General features: G+C 36.1%; 1 protein-coding gene across 2 annotated transcripts in view; it reads right to left on the bottom strand.

Annotated features, from left to right (window-relative positions):
* LOC6054663 (zinc finger protein rotund) overlaps window positions 1–22,096 on the bottom strand; it is a 219,150-nt gene that overhangs the window by 2,660 nt on the left and 194,394 nt on the right. The window lies entirely within an intron of this gene.

The raw sequence follows: 22,096 nt of genomic DNA, 5'->3' as shown, positions 1-22,096 counted from the left end.
AAAACGGCACAGATAAAAGCAATTAAGCTCTAAAATAACTGCCTTGATAACAGCCGTTATAGAGCTGATTACCAGCTACCACTAGCAACACTGTTGTAAATTGTCAAAAAACTGGCAACACGTCTGCCGTGTTGACCAAGAGTGAAAGAGAGCGACTGACAAAGAGAATAAAAGCTACAGTGGTAATATAAAACATATAAGAAAGCGTTCTATTATTACGTAACGCAAAAAGAAGATTTTCGCGAAACATTAAATGTGATTAAAAATAAAGCCATATACAAGTTCGCACCAAAATTTCATAATTACCTCGGAAAAAAATCTTGCATTCTTTGTAAACTCAAGGTCAGCTAATTGTAAACATTTAATTTTTCACAGCTGCTGTAAATATTCAATCACTGAATACTTACAGGCGAGCAAAAAAAAAGTGTATTCAAATGTTGCTTCGGTGGTTATTCAAAATCTTTTTTTCCTGTATTTCAAAAATGCAATGTTTCTTGAAAAAAACGAAAAATTACTGTTCGTGGTATACGGATATCATATGATCGAGATTTTTTTTTATACATTTAAAAATAAACAGCACAATTTTTTAAAAAACACTCCACATTTTTGCAAAACTTCGTCATTTAAAAAAAATACGAATAATTTCATTTTTTTTTACAAAAAAAACTATTGTATGATACCCATATAACAAAAACAATTTTTTTGAGTACAGTCGACTCTCTGGTTGTCAATATCCAAGGGACCGTCGAGGAAGAGAATCATCAGTTTACAGAACGATGCAAAAGGAAGACTTGATTGCAAGAGAGTCGACTGTATAACAATAACTCGATTTTGACAAACTTTACTTCCTTCCATGTTTTATGTTTAGTGGTCCAAAAGTAAGGTTAAGTTTTAGAGGTAGATAGATCGTTAAAGTTTCCGAAAAAAATATTTTCATACAAAAATGTGTTCTTAAATTTGCGAATAACTTTCCAGGGTCAACTTGGATCGCTTTGCACTCTTTGACAACATTCTAGAGCGTTAAATTTCACATCAGGATCTCACACTTGACGAAATATTGATACAAATAACACAAACTTACGGGGAAAAAAATCGACAAATCTGTATTTCTTAAGATAGTTTCCATCTAAGGAATTCTCTCAGCCTAAGTAACAATTAAGGTTTTAATTCACTCTGGAAGTATATTTTAAGAGTCTCTGGAAAGATTCGAGCAAAAACCGCTTTATCCTGAAAGCAGCAATAAAGAAGAGTTAAAGCAGCATTAAGTGTAAAATGGACCATTTTAGGAGGTTGTCAAGATCATATTTCAGGAGAGTTCTAGAGCCAAACAGTATTGCTGTTGATTTTTAACGGACTCTCCAGATACTCTCAAGAGATCTAATAGACCTTATTCTAAAGCTATCAAATTTATAGCTTTATTGAAAATCTCTTGGTAGCCCCAATAAAACATAATTTAAACTTGTTTATTCTTGATCAGGATAAACTATATTTTATCAAGAAAATATGAGTGCAAGATTTATTTTATTAAATCCAACTATTATTTGAAACTTTAAAAGACAAATGGCTAACTTTATTCGGTGACAAGAATATAATAATTATATAAAAACGTTACTTAATCCACTTTAAGGTGGTTGGTGCCTTCCTCACATTCATGTTGTATTACAGGTTGTAGTTACAAATTATTTAAAGTTTTTTTTTAATTTTTCTTATTTATTTTTTTATAATTATTGTTTTTACCATAACAGACATTTTATATTCTTTTTTACCAACTCTCCAAAATAAATTAGAAGAGGGGGGGGGGGGGGCTTTGGATTTAAAAGTGCTGATATGCCAACATTAAGTGCAAGATGGAATTGCATGCTGTCCCCCTAGTCTTAGTAAACAATGTCTCATGAGTTGTGTATTTCAGTAAAAAGTTCGTGTAAATCTTTGTCGAGACAAAATGATGTATTCAGCAACATAATTAATACAGACTTTTTCCAGAAGAGACGGAGACACTGCTTAAGCAATGTGGCAACACTCTAAATTGCGGCAAATGGCAACAAGTTCCCATTTTCTCCCTCTTGAGATGTTTTTCGTGAATATCTTGAACGTACTGTGCATACTACAGTAACATTCTTGGAAACTGTATTGGAAATCACGACACGTTTAATATATTGACTAAAAACACATGAAATGGGCAAAGTAGGCCCTTGTCGTCATTTGCCGCTAATTAGAGTGTTCTCAATCGAGTCCTTGTGATTTTCTACATAAAATAATATACGTTTAAACTGTAAGACATAATCTCATTTCAAGGTATTTTCGAAAAACACAAGAGAAAGGAGTTAAATGGGGCGAAATGGGCCTTTGCCGTCATTTGCCACCAATCGGAGTGTCACCAATCGATTTATCGTGATTTTTTACATAAAATAAGATACTTTAGAAGTGCGGCAAACTACGGCAGTTGAAGATATTCGAGAAAAAACACTCTAAAAAAGGCAAAATGGGGTAAAATGGACCACTTCTCGACATTTGCCCCTAATGAGAGAACCACCAAACGATTCCTCGTAATTTTTTACATTAAAAATGATACTTTTGACAGGCAGAAACTAACGGCATCAAAAGATCCGTTTTTTCTCCCGTTTTTGTTCACTGTGCAGTGCTGAGAAAGCCGAGTAAGAATTGTGGTCACACACAGACATAAGTTCAGTTTTCGATTCTGAGTCGATAGGTATACATGAAGGTGGATGTACGACGTTTCTAAAAGAAGTTCATTTTCCAAGCAGGATTATAGCCTTACCTCAGGTGAGGAAGGTAAAAATACATTTGAGGATTAATTTCTGATAGAAGTTTTCAAGCATGTCCAACTACAGTCCAGACTCGATTATCCGATGGCCGCAGAAAAATATCACTTCGGATAATCAAATCTTCGGATAATCGAATCACGATTTTTTTTCTTTGTCTTATTTTTAATTGTTGAGCTTAAGTATGACCCCTAAACTACATTAAAGTGATTTAGAAATTTTGAATCCAATATGGCGACCAAAATGGCGGTGATTAACTGTATTTAAAGGCATGATTGGTCCAAGGGAATGATGGAAAGAGAGGAATCACAAATCCGTATAAATAATTTCAAGATTTTTCAGGTGTAAACCGAAAACGCGATCAAAAATTAAAGTGGAAGAATAAGGCTTTTAACTGCTTATTTAATTGTCGGTGTATAAGACGCCGCACTGTTTGATCATTTTCTGACGTCCATTCAATTTTGCAGTCCAAACCCAGTCATTGAATTGGAAAAATAAAATCTTTTTCGAATTTTCTTTTGTTGATTTGTGTGCACCTACGTCGAAGACCAAGATTGTTTACTTTTTGCTTTTTGGTCTGACAGTCTTGGTCTGACAGATTTGGTCTGTCAGCTTTATCATGGATTTTGGTCTGGTCTAGGCGAGGGATAGGACACAGCACCTTCCTGGATTGGACCAACATAAAAAAAAGAAAATGTGAATAAAGGGGTTTCGCCTAATGTGTCGGATCAGAGTAACGTCATGATTCGAAATCCGGACACTTAGTAGCATATCATTTTTGTTATAACGTCATGATTCGAAATCCGGACACTTAGTAGCATATCATTTTTGTTATAGCTGGCAAAAAATCATGCAATAAGTTGTAAATGTAGAAACATCATCAGAATGTAGCATAAACAGTCAGTTTCAAGAAAATGCATGCAAACTATGTCTTTTCTAACCATTTTTCATCAGAATTTTAAAATCAAAGTGACTTGTTGTGCTTCGATTCCCGGACACTGATAAAAGCTGATTCGAAATCCGGACACTTTTGCTTCGAATTCCGGACACTCGATTTTACTTATGAATCGCACAAATTTAAACTGAAATGTTAGTGAATGGCATTGTTTAGGTCTCAAATAAGCTGTTAACATCAAAACAATGGATATTTTACATACAAATTTTCTAGAATTTAAGGAAATCGAAACCATAAATTTCTGCATTGCCTTCCCGGTGCATCGAACGCCTATGAAATATTTCAAGTGAAATGTTTCGTATTTTTGGTAAACTTATAATTTTATTTTATTTTAATGTTTTGGCATTAACTACAGCATTCAAACAAACTTGAAATGAAAGTTGATGTAGGAATTTATCAAAAAACACCGGTTTGACATTCTAAATGCGAACTTATATCCAAATAATTGATAAAACAAGATGAAGTGTCCGGGTTTCGAAGCGTCCAGGAATTCGAATCATGACGTTATCTTTCGCTGTGCACCAAAACCAAATCTTTTTGACCCATTTCCGGTCACTTTACCCCACCCCCTCACCTTCGAATCCTTAACATCAGCACCGTTCAAATGGTGCAATCCCGAGGGCGACGACGGTGACGATTTCAGTTCTTTCTTTTCCACAATAAAGTGCTTCAGTTCCCCATCAGCACCTGCACCAGCTGTCGCACCACTTCCGGTTCCACCTCCCCCACTGACACTACTCCTGCTGCTTGCACTACTTCCGCCGCCATTGTTGTTGCTCGCGAGGTGATGATTGTTGCCATTGGTGACACGTTCGTCAATTAAATTATTCCCAATGATGGCGCTGGTGTCGACGGAAATGTTGTTGTTGTTGTTGCTGGTGGCGTTGTTGTTGTTGTTGTTTATAGTTGATTTGTTGTGCGAAAAGTCGATTCGCTCGTGGCCATTTTGTTGTTGTTGTAGCTGACTATTGTTGTTGTTATTGTTTGTGCTACTCGCGAGATATGTCTTTTGTCCCTGATGATGCTGCTGTTGTTGTTGTTGTTGTTGATGGTGTGTGTGAAGGTGTTGTTGCTGTTGTTGTTGTTGATGATGTTGCTGATGGTGGTGGTGATGAATTTGCTGCTGCTGTTGTTGGTTGTAGTCGAGCAGTGTGGCCGCCGCGGCAGCCACCTGGCCATTTTGGGCCTGCTGGTGCTGGTGCAGGGGCGTAAAGGTGACCGTAAGTTGGGTGTTTCCGGTGGGCGTTGAGTTGGCCGCGGCTGCCGCCGCAGCTAGGATGCCTCGTTCGTTTAATGAACGGAGTTGGTCGATGGACCGGTGGAACTGGGAATAGTCCGAGCCCGCCGAGGCAACGGAGGCGATTTCCCCAATCAGTGGCGAGTTGTGGTAGTCCAGGCCACCGCCGGGCCGGGAATACTCGACGATGCTGCGGCCCTCCAGTTTGGTGGTGGTGGTCAATCGTTTATAACACTCTCTTGGTAATTAGATAAAAAAATTCCAGAGTGTTGATTGGTGAGTTTACTTCTTTTGTTGCACCCTGCCTTTCTTAAATTTATGACATACTGACTTGAGAACTTTCATATTACTTTATAAAAAATTATTTGCTGATATTACGCCAAATAAAAAACGATTCTTAATCCACCATTAGGTGGTTGGTGCCTTCCTCACATTAACAATTTAATTCAATTTCGAAGTTTGCATTGTTTCCAAATCATGTTCCAGCACCGAAAAAGACTTGATGAAAATAAGTTTATGAGTAAAAAAATCTTATACAGACTTTTCCAGAAAACATGCACACTATCATTTAAAGCAATGTGGCAACCGGGCGTTTCACATCTGGCGCGACTCTCGCACGTAAACAAAAAGACCCGGCCTTTTGAGGTTATGCAAAAATCACCCTTTTTTGTATCTACAAAAAAAAATTCATGTCATAGCTTCAAAAGTACTTCACTAAGCAGAATAAAATTTAATAGGGTCTTAGGGGACCCCAAAACGAACAGAATAAGGCGGATCCGGCCAAAATCGGTTCAGCCAGTTCTGAGAAAATCGTGTGGAAAAAAATCATGTCTACACACATCCCCACAGACATTTGTTCAGAATTTGATTCTGAGTCGATAGGTATACTTGAAGGTATATCTGAGAGGTGTATTTAAGAAGTTCATTTTTCGAGTGATTTTATAGCCTTTCCTCAGTGAGGAAGGCAAAAATAACTAACAAACAAATAGTTTAATGCGCTGATACTTATTTCATAAAGGTTACTTCCACCAAAACGGTGGTCATTTTTTACCAAAAATGAGCCAAAGAATACACCACATTTTGATATGAGAACATCAACATCGGAACCTCTCTTACTAAATATTCCTGAAAAATGAAGGATCATCGAATGTGGATATAATCTTTAATTCTAATTGAGTTCACTTTAATTCCAGAAACAGAGCCGTACCTTGGGTCCACGGCGCCCTTGGCGAAGCATCAATTTGGTACCCCTCCCAAATTTACGAGCGTTTTGATAAATTGATGTTAATTTTCAAAGATTGCTTCAATATGATTAATAATAATATTATTGTTTCATAGTTGCAATTGGAGACCTTAATATGGTTAAATCCAGAAACACACTTATTTTATGTTTTTTTTTTTTAAAATAACGTGAGATAGGTTGAATTGAAAACATATCATAGGAGTTAAGTTGGCTAAATCTTTTCATAAAATTGATAGTGATAGCACGTTTTTGTTTATTTTTAAATTTGTTTCTCAGGTGAATGTACAGAATTGAATGCTCAATCATGATAATTTTTTTTATAATTTGTTAGCAAATTTTCAGTTTCTACACCTGCATAATTTGAACTGATCTAGTATTAATTTGACTGTACAATAAGCAAAGAACTTTCCCGAATTCGTAAAATAAATAACTGATTTGGCTTTAGATTTCATTTAATTAAAAACAACGAAAAAAGAAAAAAAAACCTTCTTAAAAATTGAAAAAAAAAATAAGCCGATGGCGGGAGCTAAAAAATTGAAAAGTTACAAAATTAAAATTACAGGCCACGGTTTTAACATTTGGATCGAAAAAGTGTTTTAAAATGCATTATACACCTGTCCAGTTGTTTTGCAATCATAAGTTTCCAAAATGTCTAAGAATAGACATAAATTTCTTTTTTGTGACAAAAAATGTTTTTGCGGTGCTGAACGTTGTAATTTCATAAAAGTTCACAATATTTTTAAACGAGTAAAAACAAACTAAATATGATTATCAATACAGAAATAGGCATTTAGAGTGTTTCGAGTTGAGCTTCTTTTTCCATTGAAATTTTCCAGTTTTATGAAAATATATTTATTAGCATACTGAGCAATTCTCTGAGATTTCGGTCATTCGATTTTTTTTGTATTTTTTAATCCGGCTGAAACTTTTTTGGTGACATTCGGTATGCCCAAAGAAGCCATTTTGCATCATTAGTTAGTCCATATAAATTTCCATACAAATTTGACAGCTGTCCATGCAAAAATGATATGTGAAAATTCAAAAATCTTTACCTTTTGAAGGAATTTTTTGATCGATTTGTTGTCTTCGGAAAAGTTGTGGGTATGGATATGGACTACACTGAAAAAAATGATACAAGGTAAAAAAAAATTGATGATTTTTAATTTCACTTTTTGTCACTAAAACTTGATTTGCAGAAAAACACTATTTTTAATTTTTTGATATGTTTTAGAGGACATAAAATGCCAACTTTTCAGAAATTTCTAGAATGGGCTAAAAATCTTTGACCGAGTTATGACTTTTTTAATCAATACAGATTTTTCCAAAAAATCGAAATATTGGTCGCAAAAATTTTTCAACTTCATTTTTCGATGTAAAATCGTATTGGCAATTAAAAAGTATTTTAGTGAATTTTTGATAAAGTGCACCGTTTCCAAGTTATAACCATTTTTAGGTATTTTTTTGAAAATAGTCGCAGTTTTTATTTTTTTTTAAATTAGTGCCCATCAGTGCTGTTAAACGTTTAAATTAACGACGTTTAACTTAACGGAATCGTTAAACGTTAACCTAAACGTGAACGCGAACGGAGCCTACGTTGATCTTAACTTTAACGTCAACGAAGCACGTTAATTAACGTCGTTAATTAACGCGTTGATTAACGCGTTAATCCCCAACTTTGAGGGCCTGTATCTTCCAAACGGTAACATCTAGCGGGTTAGTTCCAGTTGCATTTTACGGGCATTAACTGTGACTATTAGTTCCCGGTGAGGTAATTTGTCCAAAATTATCACCGGTTCCGGCAACCCGGAAAATCCGTCAAGCATGTTTTTTTTTTAAGTTTTTGTCATTCAATTGACATTTGAGCCAATGTTATGAAACGTTGTTTGTAGTACATAGGTACACTGACTACCTTGGGTCTGTTCAGGGTATCTGTGACCACTCCGGAACCGATTCCATGGTACCACGCAAATGGTTCCGATGATTGTGATATTCAAAAATTGACCTGTTACTTATCAAACTTTGTAAAACTAAAATCATTGATCATCTATTATCATGCCGGTGTTCTTTGACCCGATCGGACCACTCCGGAACCGGTTACCGCTTGCACTGGAGGAAATGACGGATGTTCCGGGTTGCCAGAACCGGTCGCCACTTTGGACAAATTATCTCACCGGGAACTCATAGTCACAGTTAATGTCCGTAAAATGCAACTGGAACTAACCCGCTAGATGTTACCGTTTGGAAGATACAGGCCCTCAAAGTTGGGGATTAACGCGTTAATCAACGCGTTATTTAACGACGTTAATTAACGTGCTCCGTTGACGTTAAAGTTAAGATAAACGTAGGCTCCGTTCGCGTTTACGTTAATTTTAACGATTAACGGACGCGTTAACGTTAATTAACGTTTAACAGCACTGGTGCCCATGTTTGCCCAACTTTGAAAAAAATATTTTTGAAAGGCTGAGAAAATTCTCTATATTTTGCTCTCGTGAACTTTGTTGATACGACCCATAGTTGCTGAGATATTGCCATGCAAAGGTTAAAAAACAGGAAAATTGATGTTTTCTAAGTCTCACCCAAACAACCCACCATTTTCTAATGTCGATATCTCAGCAACTATAGGTCCGATTTACAATGTCAAAATATAAAACATTCGTGAAATTTTCCGAACTTTAAGCATAAGCATAAGCATAAGCATAGGTGCCCACCCGCAGTTGCTACTCCGTTATTGACCAGGACCTCCAGAAGTTACATCCACGAGCCGTGGAAGATAAGTGGGAGCTATCTTTCCTCGCTTCGCAACTTCTCAAAGGCCCCTATCATGCTGATCAATACCGGCGCCGGCCACGACCAGTGGTAGGGTCACGGGGAAGTGGATGGGAATGTTAGTCCGATACTTGAGTGATAGAGACCGCCCAATCGACTGCTTCTCCGACAAAGTATCACATGAGTTTTGAGGGGTTAGTAGATGGGTATGAGGTCAGGATTCACGAGTGGCAGTGATGTGACCATGAGCATTTTGTTTATCGGTTGAAATTTTAAATCTTAGGCAGCCGGCTGCGGAAAGATAAATAATTGATTATTTAAAAGTTTGTTTTAATCGAACGCGTGCCAACCGAGCGGTAGTGCTATGGGCTGGACTTATCAGTATATTTTTACTGTTGGTACAATTAAGATAACGCGAGCAAATGTCAAAAATAGTAGATGAGTTAATACTAAAGCTGCCAGTTGGAATAAATTATTAAGATCAACGAATATAAACGAAAACAAAACAGGACACCACGTAACCGATTGTAATGAAATTAAAACAATAACTTAAACGAACTTAACCGGCGGCGTGCCTTCCTATCAACGATGATAAAAGAAGGACTTATAAATTTAAAATATAGAAAGACTCCAAAAAATACGTTGCATAGTAACCGCGAAGTCCCGCTACTCACAATCGAATCCGAAAGATAGCTATCTAGAATTTTAAATATAATATTAATTCGACCGCGATCCTCCAGAAATTCTTCGTCGGCGTGCCTTCCGATCAACGGTGATGTAAGAAGGGCTTTATTCATTAAAATGATTTTATATCATAAGCCTTAAAACATATTCGTCGGCGTGCCTTCCGACCATCGATGATATAGAAAGGACTTAATCCAGCAATACGACTTGCTTGTCTCGAAAAAGAAAAAAAAAAGAATTCGGATCGTTTCTATCGAAAACTATGTAAAGAGAACAAAAATAAACTCATTGGCCAACGAACGCGTGAACTAAAAATAAAGAAACAAGAAGAAGAAGAAGACCAATCACCCCATGCACACAAACAGCGACACAAAAGAGATGAAAACAACACGAATCAGAAGAAATCCAATCACCCCATGTACACAAATAGTGACACAAAAGAGATGGAAAATAACACGAAAAAACAAGACTGAGCGTCCACACAGGCACCGCACTACTGATGCCATTATTTAATTATAATGACCAATCACCCCATGAACTCGAACAGCGACATAAAAGAGACGGAAAATAACACGAAAAAACAGGACTGAGCGTCCACACAGGCACCGCACTACTGATGCCATTATTTAATTATAATGACCAATCACCCCATGAACTCGAACAGCGACATAAAAGAGACGGAAAATAACACGAAAAAACAGGACTGCGCGTCCACACAGGCACCGCACTACTCATTCGTGAAATTTTCCGAACTTTTCGAAAAAAGTATTTTCAAAAATTTAAAATCAAGACTAACATTTCTAATGGGCGTAATATTGAATGTTTGGCCCGTTTGAAATGTTAGTCTTGATTTTAAATTTTTGAAAATACTTTTTTCGAAAAAAATGGAAAATTTCACGAATGTTTCAAATTTTAATATTGTAAATCGGACCTATAGTTGCTGAGATATCGACATTAGAAAATTGTGGGTTGTTTGGGTGAGACTTAGAAAACATCAATTTTCCTGTTTTTCAACCTTTGCATGGCAATATCTCAGCAACTATGGGTCGTATCAACAAAGTTTACTAAAGCAAAAAATAGAGAATTTTCTCAGCTTTTCAAAAATATTTTTTTTCAAAGGTGGGCAAACACGGGCACCAATTTAAAAAATGAAAAACTGCGACTATTTTCAAAAAAGTTACCTAAAAATGGTTATAACTTGAAAACGGTGCACTTTATCAAAAAATCACTAAAGTACTTTTTGATTGCAAATTCCATTTTACATCGAAAAATGAAGTTGAAAAATTTTTGCGACCAATATTTCGATTTTTTGAAAAGATCAGTATTGATTCAAAAAATCATAACTCGGTCAAAGATTTTTTGCCCGTTCTGGAAATTTCTGAAAAGTTGGCTTTTTATGTCCTCTAAAACATATCAAAAAATAAAAAAAATTAAAAATAGTGTTTTTTTTTTGCAAATCAAGTTTTAGTGACAAAAAGTGAAATTAAAAATCACTAAAATTTGTTTTACCTTGTATCATTTTTTTTCAGTGTAGTCCATATCCATACCTACAACTTTGCCGAAGACACCAAATCGATCAGAAAATTCCATCAAAAGTTACAGAATTTTGAATTTTCACATGTAATTTTTGCATGGACAGCTGCCAAATTTGTATGGAAAATTATATGGACAAACTAATAATGCAAAATGGCTTCTTTGGGCATACCGAAGGCACCAAAAAAGTTTCAGCCGGATTAAAAAATACAAAAAAAAAATCGAATGACCGAAATCTCAGAGAATTGCTCCTATTTTAAACAAATCTTAATCTCCTGGGGCAAATAGATGAAATCTTTTAAACATAATTGTTTAAACATGGATAACAGATTGTTAAGTGTTGTGAATATGTTCTCCAACGTTAATTTTTTGCTTAATTTATTTTTGAAACTTTTGGGGTGCAAATTGAAACCATTTTACAATATTTTTGGTTTTTTCATGGTTGTTATAATTCATTGAAATATATTTCATATATAAATAAATATACATATTTTATGGTTTGAAAATTGGATACTTTTGAACAAAAGGATGATTGTTACCATATTTTAACATTTATTCTTGAATAAATTGTAAGTTATGCTTGAAAATTAAAATATAAATCAAATGAATAGTCTCAAGCCAGTATTCTCATAAAGGTTATTTTCATTCAATACACATGTTAATCCATCTTCACAATGCAATTTTCTTCTCGTGACACTATTGTGATATTTTAAAATAGTAATCCTTTGGAAAACACTTTTCACAACAATAACAACTAGGTTTTTCACACATGTTGCCGTTGCACGTTCCACGTGCCACACTTTCATTCATGATTCACAACCGCCAAATAGCAAAAAAAAAAGAAGCTGAAAAAACCCAAGAAAATCAAGAGAAACCTTGAAGAAAATCCGGACAAAAAACCGAGAGGAAAATCCAACAAACATAAACACAAATGTGTGCCGTCGCCACCGCCGCCGCCGCCGCAGGTCCTGCTCCTTGCGGTGGGTCCGGGGCAAGAAAAAATAACATAAATATCCTGCACGTGTGTTCTGGTTTGGTGGTGTGTGAAAAGAAAAAAAAAAAACTCTAACGAAAGAAAAAACTTGCACGAAAGATGGGAAATAAAAAACGCCGCGGCAGACTCTTTTTTTTTGTGTTGCTTCCGTGCTTTTTCAATTGCAACCGCGCGCGCGATTTTTTGTTGTTGTCTTCTTCCTCTTCTTGTTGTTTTCATTGTGACGGAAAGGTAGAATCACATTTCACACTGTTTGATTACTCTTTTTTTTTGTCCTGTGTTATTCCAGTTTGACCAGCTGATGACGATTGAAAGATTTTTTTTACTTCCTTATTTATTTGGCTCACGTGTTTGATTTTTTTCCTACATCCTTTTGATTTCTCTTTTTGCTCCCCTTTTCACCGGACTTTTCCTTTCCCTTTTTATTGTGGCATTGTTCGCGCCATTGACGGGGGTGGGCTCGTCCTCTTTTTGTTCTCTGACTTCAATTGACCGTTTTATTCCGAGTTTTTTTTTCTCTCTCGTTGTAGCTCCAACCGGTGTGAGTTCGGCGACAAAAACTCCGCTTTCGAATTGGGAAATCAACTGTCACCGCGGCCAAGTTCGCTCCAAAACTAGAACGCGTGGTCGAGGACTTTTCCGCGGGGCGCAAAAAAGCGTCGCGACGCCGCTCTAAAATCGGTCAAATCAAACTCACAAAAAAAAAACGCGACGGCGTCGGCGGCGGCCTCAAACCAATTGGACAGATGAAGAACGACCAATTAATCTGGGACGATGCCGCGGCCAAACAGAAAAAAAGTGCAACCAAGTCCAAACCCTAGCAAAAATTGTCCAAGTCCGGCGTTCGAGGTGTTCGAGAGTCGTCGGCGGGCGCGCGTAAAATTTTATGTGTTGTTACTCATTAGAATGTAAAAACTCGACTGATTTTTTTGCGTCGGCGACGAAAAAATCGAGCGTGTTTGAAGCTAGTCGTCGTCGTCGTCGTGGCCGAGCCTGCCGGGACCGATTCCGCGCCGGGGGGAGGGGGTGGGGGCGAGGATCTGCTGGGCGAAAAAAAGTTGGAGGAAAAAATTGCACACTTTTTACCCTCTCCCCCAACCCCTTCCATCCCCAACTCGATCCTGTTGACCAGAAGGAGAGTGAGCGAGAGAGAGGAATTCGAAATGAGTGAAAAAGCGTTGAGCGCGAAAAAAAGGATGCTGTCTAAAAATTGCCACCCTAAAACCAGCGGGGGAGGGGGTTCACCTCTCATTACTCCTTCCATCGGCGACGCGCGGCCGGGAAGTAGGGTTGTGTTGGTGAGCATCGTCATCGTCATCAGCGCTAGGTTTGACCGCCGCAGCATCGTAGTGTGCCATGTACAAAGATACCATCCGACACCCCCCGCTTCTACCCACCACGGAAGGGAGGTGGGGGTGGTGGTGGCATTTTTTCTGATTTTTTAATTCCTACTCAGTGGACTCATCCCACCCCTTTCTTGGTTGGTCTTCGGACGACGATGACGACGGTGTCCTGATGCATCAGGGGTGAAGTTACGAAGAGAAAAGAATATGCATCATCTACTCAAATGTTGGGAAGATATGTTTGGAATCGTCAATACAAAGATCATAAAGCATTCAAAACGTATGACGATGAAATAAACTCCAGACTTCTAAAGAAAAGACCTAAATATAAAAAAACCTTCCATTTCGTCAGTGGAAGTGACGATGGGTCAAAGTGATTTTTTACGGTCCAACTTCTCAAGTTCTTCTCAATAAAACTTATTTATGTTTAGCAGCTATGTATGGCAGCTATAATTGAAATTGGGTCAATTTTCAAACAATTGTCATTCAATGTATCCGAGCAGGGGTTAAAACCACGGGAATGCCAAATTTTGGCATTACTTGGGTAAATGACAGACTTATTTTTGATTCTACCGAGCCCCGAGTACACAGTAAAAAAACATGGTAATATTACATCTGAGAATGATGACAGATTTGTTGCCTAATATGCCATTTGGCTGAAATTGGGTTTATCGCACTAGCTTTTCGTTGGAGCCTAAATATTCCTCTGAAACTTGATTTACAAAATGGCTATTATGTCAAATAAAGGAAAAATTGCCAAGTATCCATTTACTGCAGTTTTTCAATGTTTTGAACCATATTTTCATGTATATTTTGACTTGGGATTGTGAATGTATTACTAATTGTCATCTGACACAAATAAGGATAAAAAAAAAAACGAAACTATTGGCACTACGCCCCCCGGGGCATGGCCTTCCTCTAACGTGGGATTTCTGCTCCAGCGCCTCTGACGAGACAGGAGAAACCGGGACCGACGTTTTACTTCACCATCCGATAGAAGCTCAGTGGATAAGGCGGGAATCGAACCCGCGTCTCATAGCATCATCGGGATCGGCAGCCGAAGCCGCTACCCCTGCGCCACGAGACCCATCAAACCCACCTGAAATAAGGATACATGGAGCAAATGGGGACAGTGGTTTGGCCATGTTTAAAAATTGTTGCTGGGCAACACAAAACAACACAATAAGTGCACTGATTTCAAATACACCATAATCTGATATCACCATTTAAGCTATTGTCCCGATTCACCCCAGTTGAGAGTAATGGTATTGGTTTGGTTCAAAGCTGAACATCGTTTTTAAGATGCAAATTTTAGTTATAAATAAAATGGTTTGATTAAAAACAAGGTTTTAGTTAAATGGATTATTAATGGAAATGGAGATATATTGGAAAAAAATGATCATTTGCTGCCAATATTTTTATGAGTATTTTTTCATTAATACGTAATTTGTGAAAATTATAAGGTTTTTCAAAAAAATTAACTTAATCTACTTCCTCACTTATTACCAACAATGGCTGATATGATGGAATAGTACAAAAATTTCATCAATTTTTTAGATCCGGAAGTAAAAAGTACATAAATATCACTTAAGTGGCCATACCTCGAGACAGGGTTGCCAGATCTTCAATGTTTTGGACTCGTTGGAAAGGTCTTTTGATAATCTAACCAACGATGGGTCGGATGATGGACCCGGACATAGTTTACATACATTTATGTGAAATCCGGATTTAAGCATAAGCATAAGCATAAGCATAGGTGCCCACCCGCAGTTGCTACTCCGTTATTGACCAGGACCTCCAGAAGTTACATCCACGAGCCGTGGAAGATAAGTGGGTGCTATCTTTCCTCGCTTCGCAACTTCTCAAAGGCCCCTATCATGCTGATCAATACCGGCGCCGGCCACGACCAGTGGTAGGGTCACGGGGAAGTGGATGGGAATGTTAGTCCGATACTTGAGTGATAGAGACCGCCCAATCGACTGCTTCTCCGACAAAGTATCACATGAGTTTTGAGGGGTTAGTAGATGGGTATGAGGTCAGGATTCACGAGTGGCAGTGATGTGACCATGAGCATTTTGTTTATCGGTTGAAAATGTTAAATCTTAGGCAGCCGGCTGCGGAAAGATAAATAATTGATTCTTTAAAAAGTTTTTAATCGAACGCGTGCCAACCGAGCAGTAGTGCTATGGGCTGGACTTATCAATATATTTTTACTGTTTGTACAATTTAGATAACGCGAGCAAATTTCAAAAATAGTAGATGAGTTAATACTAAAGCTGCCAGTTGGAATAAATTATTACGATCAACGAATATAAACGAAAAGAAAACAGGACACCACGTAACCGATTGTAATGAAATTAAAACAATAACTTAAACGAACTTAACCGGCGACGTGCCTTCCTATCAACGATGATAAAAGAAGGACTTATAAATTTAAAATATAAAAAGACTCCAAAAAATACGTTGCATAGTAACCGCGAAGTCCCGCTACTCACAATCGAATCCGAAAGATAGCTATCTAGAATTTTAAATATAGTATTAATTCGACCGCGATCCTCCAGAAATTCTTCGTCGGCGTGCCTTCCGATCAACGGTGATGTAAGAAGATGATTTTATACCATAAGCCTTAAAACATATTCGTCGGCGTGCCTTCCGATCATCGATGATATAGAAAGGACTTAATCCAGCAATACGACTTGCTTGTCTCGAAAAAAAAAGGATTCGGATCGTTTCTATCGAAAACTATGTAAAGAGAACAAAAATAAACTCATTGGCCAACGAACGCGCGAACTAAAAATAAAGAAAAAAGAAGAAGAAGAAGACCAATCACCCCATGCACTCGAACAGCGACACAAAAGAGACGGAAAATAACCCGAAAAAAAAAAACAGGACTACGCGTCCACACAGGCACCGCACTACTGATGCCATTATTTAATTATAATGACCAATCACCCCATGCACTCGAACAGCGACACAAAAGAGACGGAAAATAACACGAAAAAACAGGACTGAGCGTCCACACAGGCACCGCACTACTCATTTATGTGAAATCCGGATTTATGTGAAAACACATTTTTATACCTAACTTTTGAACTGCTTATCGAAACTTCAATCTGTATAAAACTCGATCTATGGGACCCTAAACCTAGTCGAATGCTACAGGTTCGGGTCAAATCGGTTTAGCCAGTGCCGAGAAACATGAGCTAGTTTGTTGGTCACATACATACATACACACACACATACACACACACACATACACACACACATACACACACACAGACATTTGTTCAGTTTTCGATTCTGAGTCGATATGTACACATGAAGGTGGGTCTACGACGTTTTTATACAAAGTTCATTTTTAGAGCAGGATTATAGCCTTACCTCAGTGAGGAAGGCAAAAAGAACCTAACATTCGAAATGAATTTTCTTGATACCCATATTGCACTAAAATTACAATTTAAAGAACTTTTTCAAAAAAATACGTAGCCTTGTAATTTTTTAAGTAGTTTCAAAAAATTGTATTATTGCTTTCGAAATGTATGGAAAATTCTCGATCATTTAATATGAATATTGTAAAAATATTAAATTCTAATATCAATTTTTAATCAAAATGCTGTTAACTACCGGTTCGACAATATTCCTTACTGTGATATAGCAAAAATCATTGAATAGTATAAAAGCCTTTTAAACTTTTAATTAAAATCGCTAATTTAATATTGTTTACATTATTCTGATCTACTTATTCTAATCGAAATACACAAACTAATGATTTTTGCTTCAAATTATGTATGTTTTGTTGTAAAAGTTTTTTCATGAAATGTGGTCGCAGTAATATGAAATTCACAAAGCCAAAATATAAAATTTGCTGAACAGATTTTTTTTCTCATTTCAAACATGATTTTATCAACAAAAATAGTTATAATGTTCAAAGAAGTCTGTTCAACTAATCATGTAGGTATTTGGGTGGATTTAGCAATGTTATTAAGTTAATTGACCGTCTTACCCCACGTATTTCATATATATACGACTTAATTTTTTTTTGAATTGCTTGCCTTTTTAATTGAAAATTGTTTTTAAGACCAACTGATTTATGCCATTTCTATAATGGACTACTAGCAGAATAATATTTATGTAATTTGAGATCAAAATAATCTGATGCATAAATTTTATGAGACTTCCCCCTTAGAGTAGCCTTCTTACCCCCATCTCCCCTAGGTACTTCATTAAGCATTCTGAAATTGCAAAAAATGTCATTTTTTTGGAAAATTTCAAACTAAAAATGTCTGTAAATTCAAAACGGGCCTTCTGTATGCTTTTTCAGAAGAACCAAAAATACCCAGTACTTTGATTAAGAAACCTGGGGGAAATCCAGTGAGACAAACTTGCCTTACGTTTTTCTCAGTTTGCTTTTTTTTGCATATGAGACACTTTTGCAAATATGGGCTGTGCACTTCATTAAAAAATGTGTAAGTCATTTCCGCTTGCAATTTTAATTTTCTGTCTGATGTTGTGCAATTTTTAATTAATAAATTTAGTTTAATTTTGCTTTGTTTTTTTTCAAAAATCACATTTTTTTTTAATTTAATCTAATATCTCCAGTACCAAATTTGCACCATCCTAAACTCTACCGTAAAAGATGTATATTTGTCCCCCAAAACTATATAAAAACATAAAAAATAGAAAAAATAGTTTTTCCAGATTTCAAATTTATGTGATGTGAAAACAAAAAACGTTACTTAATCCACCACTAGGTGGTTGGTGCCTTCCTCACATTTTGAGTGTAATGCTAGGTCTGGTCTGGTCTGAGATCCGGCCTCCACAAAGTTCATGAATAACACTTAAGTGCTTATAACTTTTGATAGGGTTGTCAGATCTTCAATCTTTTGAACTCGTTGAAAAGATCTTTTGAATACCTTTCTAAAAATGTATAACATGACGAGGTTTCTTACAAAACCCACCCTTTTTACAATCTTCCGGACTTTTGTTGAAATCGTTTTTTTAGCATCACTTTTGAAGTACTTAACTAAACTGCATAATTTTTAATAGCGACTTATGGGACCCCAAGACGGATCGAATGACGCCAAAACGGACAAAATCGGTTCAGCCAATGTCGAGATAATCGAGTGACAATTTGTTGATCAACATCCCACTACACACACAGACATTTCCTCAAAATTTGATTCTGAGTCGATATGTATACATGAAGGTGGGTCTAGAAGGTCTAATTAAGAATTTCGTTTTTCGAGTGATTTTATAGCCTTTCCTCAGTAAGGTGAGGAAGGCAAAACGTTACTTAATCCACTTCTAGGTGGTTGGTGCCTTCCTCTCATTTATAGTGATTTCAATCCCCCTAAAGTGTCCACATGTTTATGGATCTCCCCTAACGTTCGCAGCACCTAAGAGGTCCTTATAAAAATAAGTGATGAGTAAAAACCCGATTTAATTTCACCAGAGGTGAAATAGAGCCTTTCTTACAAAATGATGAAACTCCGACAAATATATTGGTGCAATTAATTTTTCAGAAACAAAATGATACCATCCAGTGAGAATTTGACCCAAAGCTTCAAATATTTTTAGGCTAAACCTCAAATGCCATTTTTTTTTATTTCAGAGGTACATTATGGGTCGACTTGACGACTGGTCGATCTTTCGAGCGAGAAAAAGAACGAGTCTGATTCTGTATAAAACCAAAAATTTAATGGGAAAAAATAGGGTAAAAATAAGACGAAAAACACTAATATGGCTATATCTCTGAAAATACATTTTGGAAAAGTTTCAAATTTTGGGCCCAAGCAGTTTATGGCGCATGTTTTCCAATGAATTTTTGTTTGAAACTGATATCTTTTAATTTGATAGTGTTATCTGTAAAATTGTCCAAAAAATACCTCTAAAAATGGCTTTGACCACATTTATTGGTCGAAAATTGTGAATCGAAAAGTAAAATGTTCGTCTCCGACCCCACGGCTACAAATCTGACTTATAAAAATTGTGGGTTTTACGAGCGGTTTTCCAATGATGGAAGAAACAAATTTTCAGGAGCGGATACAGACATCGCTCAAGTATTTCAGAAAAAGAGCTCTCAAAAATCAGACTTTCATCGAGCTGGTAACACTGCAGCCACCAACAGCAAGTGTTTTGGTGCTCCGCGGATATCGTTCGTTTTCACGGTTAAAGTGTAACAAATTACCCGCGAGTTAACTTCCCCGCGATGGGAAAGAGCGGTTGTGGCCGTGGCAACTCGAGTTCACTTCGGGGACGCGGCCAAAATGGTTCTTTACACCGCACCAAGAAGTCCTCCTCGCCCGACCCAAGACGCCCCAGCATCGTACTTACGGCGGCAGTTGGGGGTCGTGCATAAACCACGTGGTCTTTTTTTCGAGAATTTTTGACCCCCTCCCCCCTCATGGTTTTTCGTGGTTTCACGCCAAACCCCCCCCCCCCCTATATGGCCACGTGGCTTTTTTCTCCAAGGTGAAAAATTAAAAAAAAAAATAGGTATACATTTCAAAAATGTTTATCCACAAATGATATACCGTCAGTGGGGGTGACTTTGGGTTAAAAACCGATATTACTGTTGTTATTTTAACATAATGAAAATCTTTCAAATTATGTCGAAATAAACAATGTTAGGGAATGTTCTTGAATGATTTATCAACATTTTTCCAGCATATGGCTAAGTATAATCACACCGTTCATAAATGCCAATCGTTTTAAAATTTACCCAACCAACATTAGGACAAATAGAAAAAAAAATATTGTTGTTTAGCTTTTTGAATTATTGCATTATCAAAAATTTCTCTAAGACATTAGGTCTATTCCAGTACTGCAGAATTCTGCAATTCTGCACAAAAACGGCAGCAGAGCGTTCCCGTACTTTTCTGCAACAACAGTAACTTTTCTCTCAGGCAGAAATTCTGCAGTGAGAGAGGTAGAAGTTGCAGCAAAACCGTTCCCGTACTTTTCTGCAAGCTCTCTCTTCTCTTTCTTGTTGAAAAGTTACTGCAATTTGGTGTGATGGATGTTGACTACACGCTTACATAAAATCTGCAAGTTGGGTGAAATTAAGCATTTTATTATAAGTTGTAATAAAAAATGTTTTTGAGTTATTTTTTTTATGTCTGGTTTTATTGAGAATGATTTTTCATGTAAACGATTTCAGGCTTAGTACATTTATGTAAATGATATAGCGATTTTTTTAGTGTTTATATTTTTACCTGATAAAAAATTGATAACTTAAGCCATAGTATTACAGCACGGCTAGTACCCCAACAAAAAATTGTACTATAAAAACAAATTGTTTTTAAAAACTTTTAAAAAACACATTTCTTTTGAGTTTAATAAATTCAAATAAATATTTGTTTATGAATAATTTTTGATCTTCAATTGTTTTTGAATATACCTCGGAATATACTAAATATGTGTGTTAAATAACAGGTAAATTCAATTGGCAAATAATAAATTATACCTTTAACGGTGCTACCAATTTGTATTCCTATATGAACCAAAAAAATGTTATTTGTCGAAATTAAAATTCTTAAATTTTTAAATTCTTAAATTCTTGAACTTTTATTTCTATAATAAACACACACATTTTTAAGGCATATTTTAGATTAGAAATTCAAATTTAGAGGATTTAGGGAATGAAAATTTTTACTGTTCCTATTTTATTTATTTTTTAGCTTTAAAAATTTTGATTTACAGAATTTTTAAATTTTACTTGTATTTGAAATTATAATTTCTTTAATTTTTTTTATTTCTCAAATATCTGATTAAGGTTTTTTCAAAGTTTTCATATTTTTAAGTATGGATTTCTTAATTTCCAGATTGCTTTATCAATTTTTTAGTTTGTGATATTTTTTTTTATTTGTCAATTTTACTTCGTCACCGTTGTTCTTTCATGTGACATCCAGTCATAATTTATTTATGTTATCCTGAATAATCTTTTAAACATTCTGCTATTAAACATGTATTTATGGTTCTATATAAAACCTTTGTTTGTCTTTTTTATCGTATTTATTAAACGTACCTGCCACTCTCATTTGTAAAATTGTTTACCTAATGTACAAAATTTGAGTTGTTTCAAATATTAATTTCTACCTAAGCACGATTAATTTCTAGTTACTTAATAAATAATACATCCTTGATATTTTAAATAAAATGTTGTGCTGCATAAAACAATAATGTCCCAGTTCTAGAGGTAAACTTCTTTCAATTACTTTTTTGTTGTCAACCATTTTTTTAAAATATTTTTAAATAATAATAAAAAAAAGATTACCCAATTTGAGTAAATCCACTCAACTGTGTACAATGTTGCAGAAAAAGTACTGGAACGTGCTACCCAGGCAAAATTTTTGCCGCTTCTCTCCTTGCAGAACTTCTGCAAAAGAGAGAGATGAAGAGAGCGAGCTGAAAAGTACGGGAACGTGCTGCAAAAAAGTGACTTATGCTGGCTGCAGAATTCTGCAGAAGCTGCAGAAATTCTGCAATTCTGCAAGTACGGGAATAGACCTATTGTTTGTATGTGCTGTAAAACCATTAAAGACAATTTAATAATTAAA

Source organism: Culex quinquefasciatus, chromosome 3 (assembly GCF_015732765.1).
Source record: "Culex quinquefasciatus strain JHB chromosome 3, VPISU_Cqui_1.0_pri_paternal, whole genome shotgun sequence".
NCBI lineage: Eukaryota > Metazoa > Arthropoda > Insecta > Diptera > Culicidae > Culex > Culex quinquefasciatus.
Note: the sequence above shows the minus strand (reverse complement) of the source record. Positions and strands in the feature narration are given on the sequence as shown.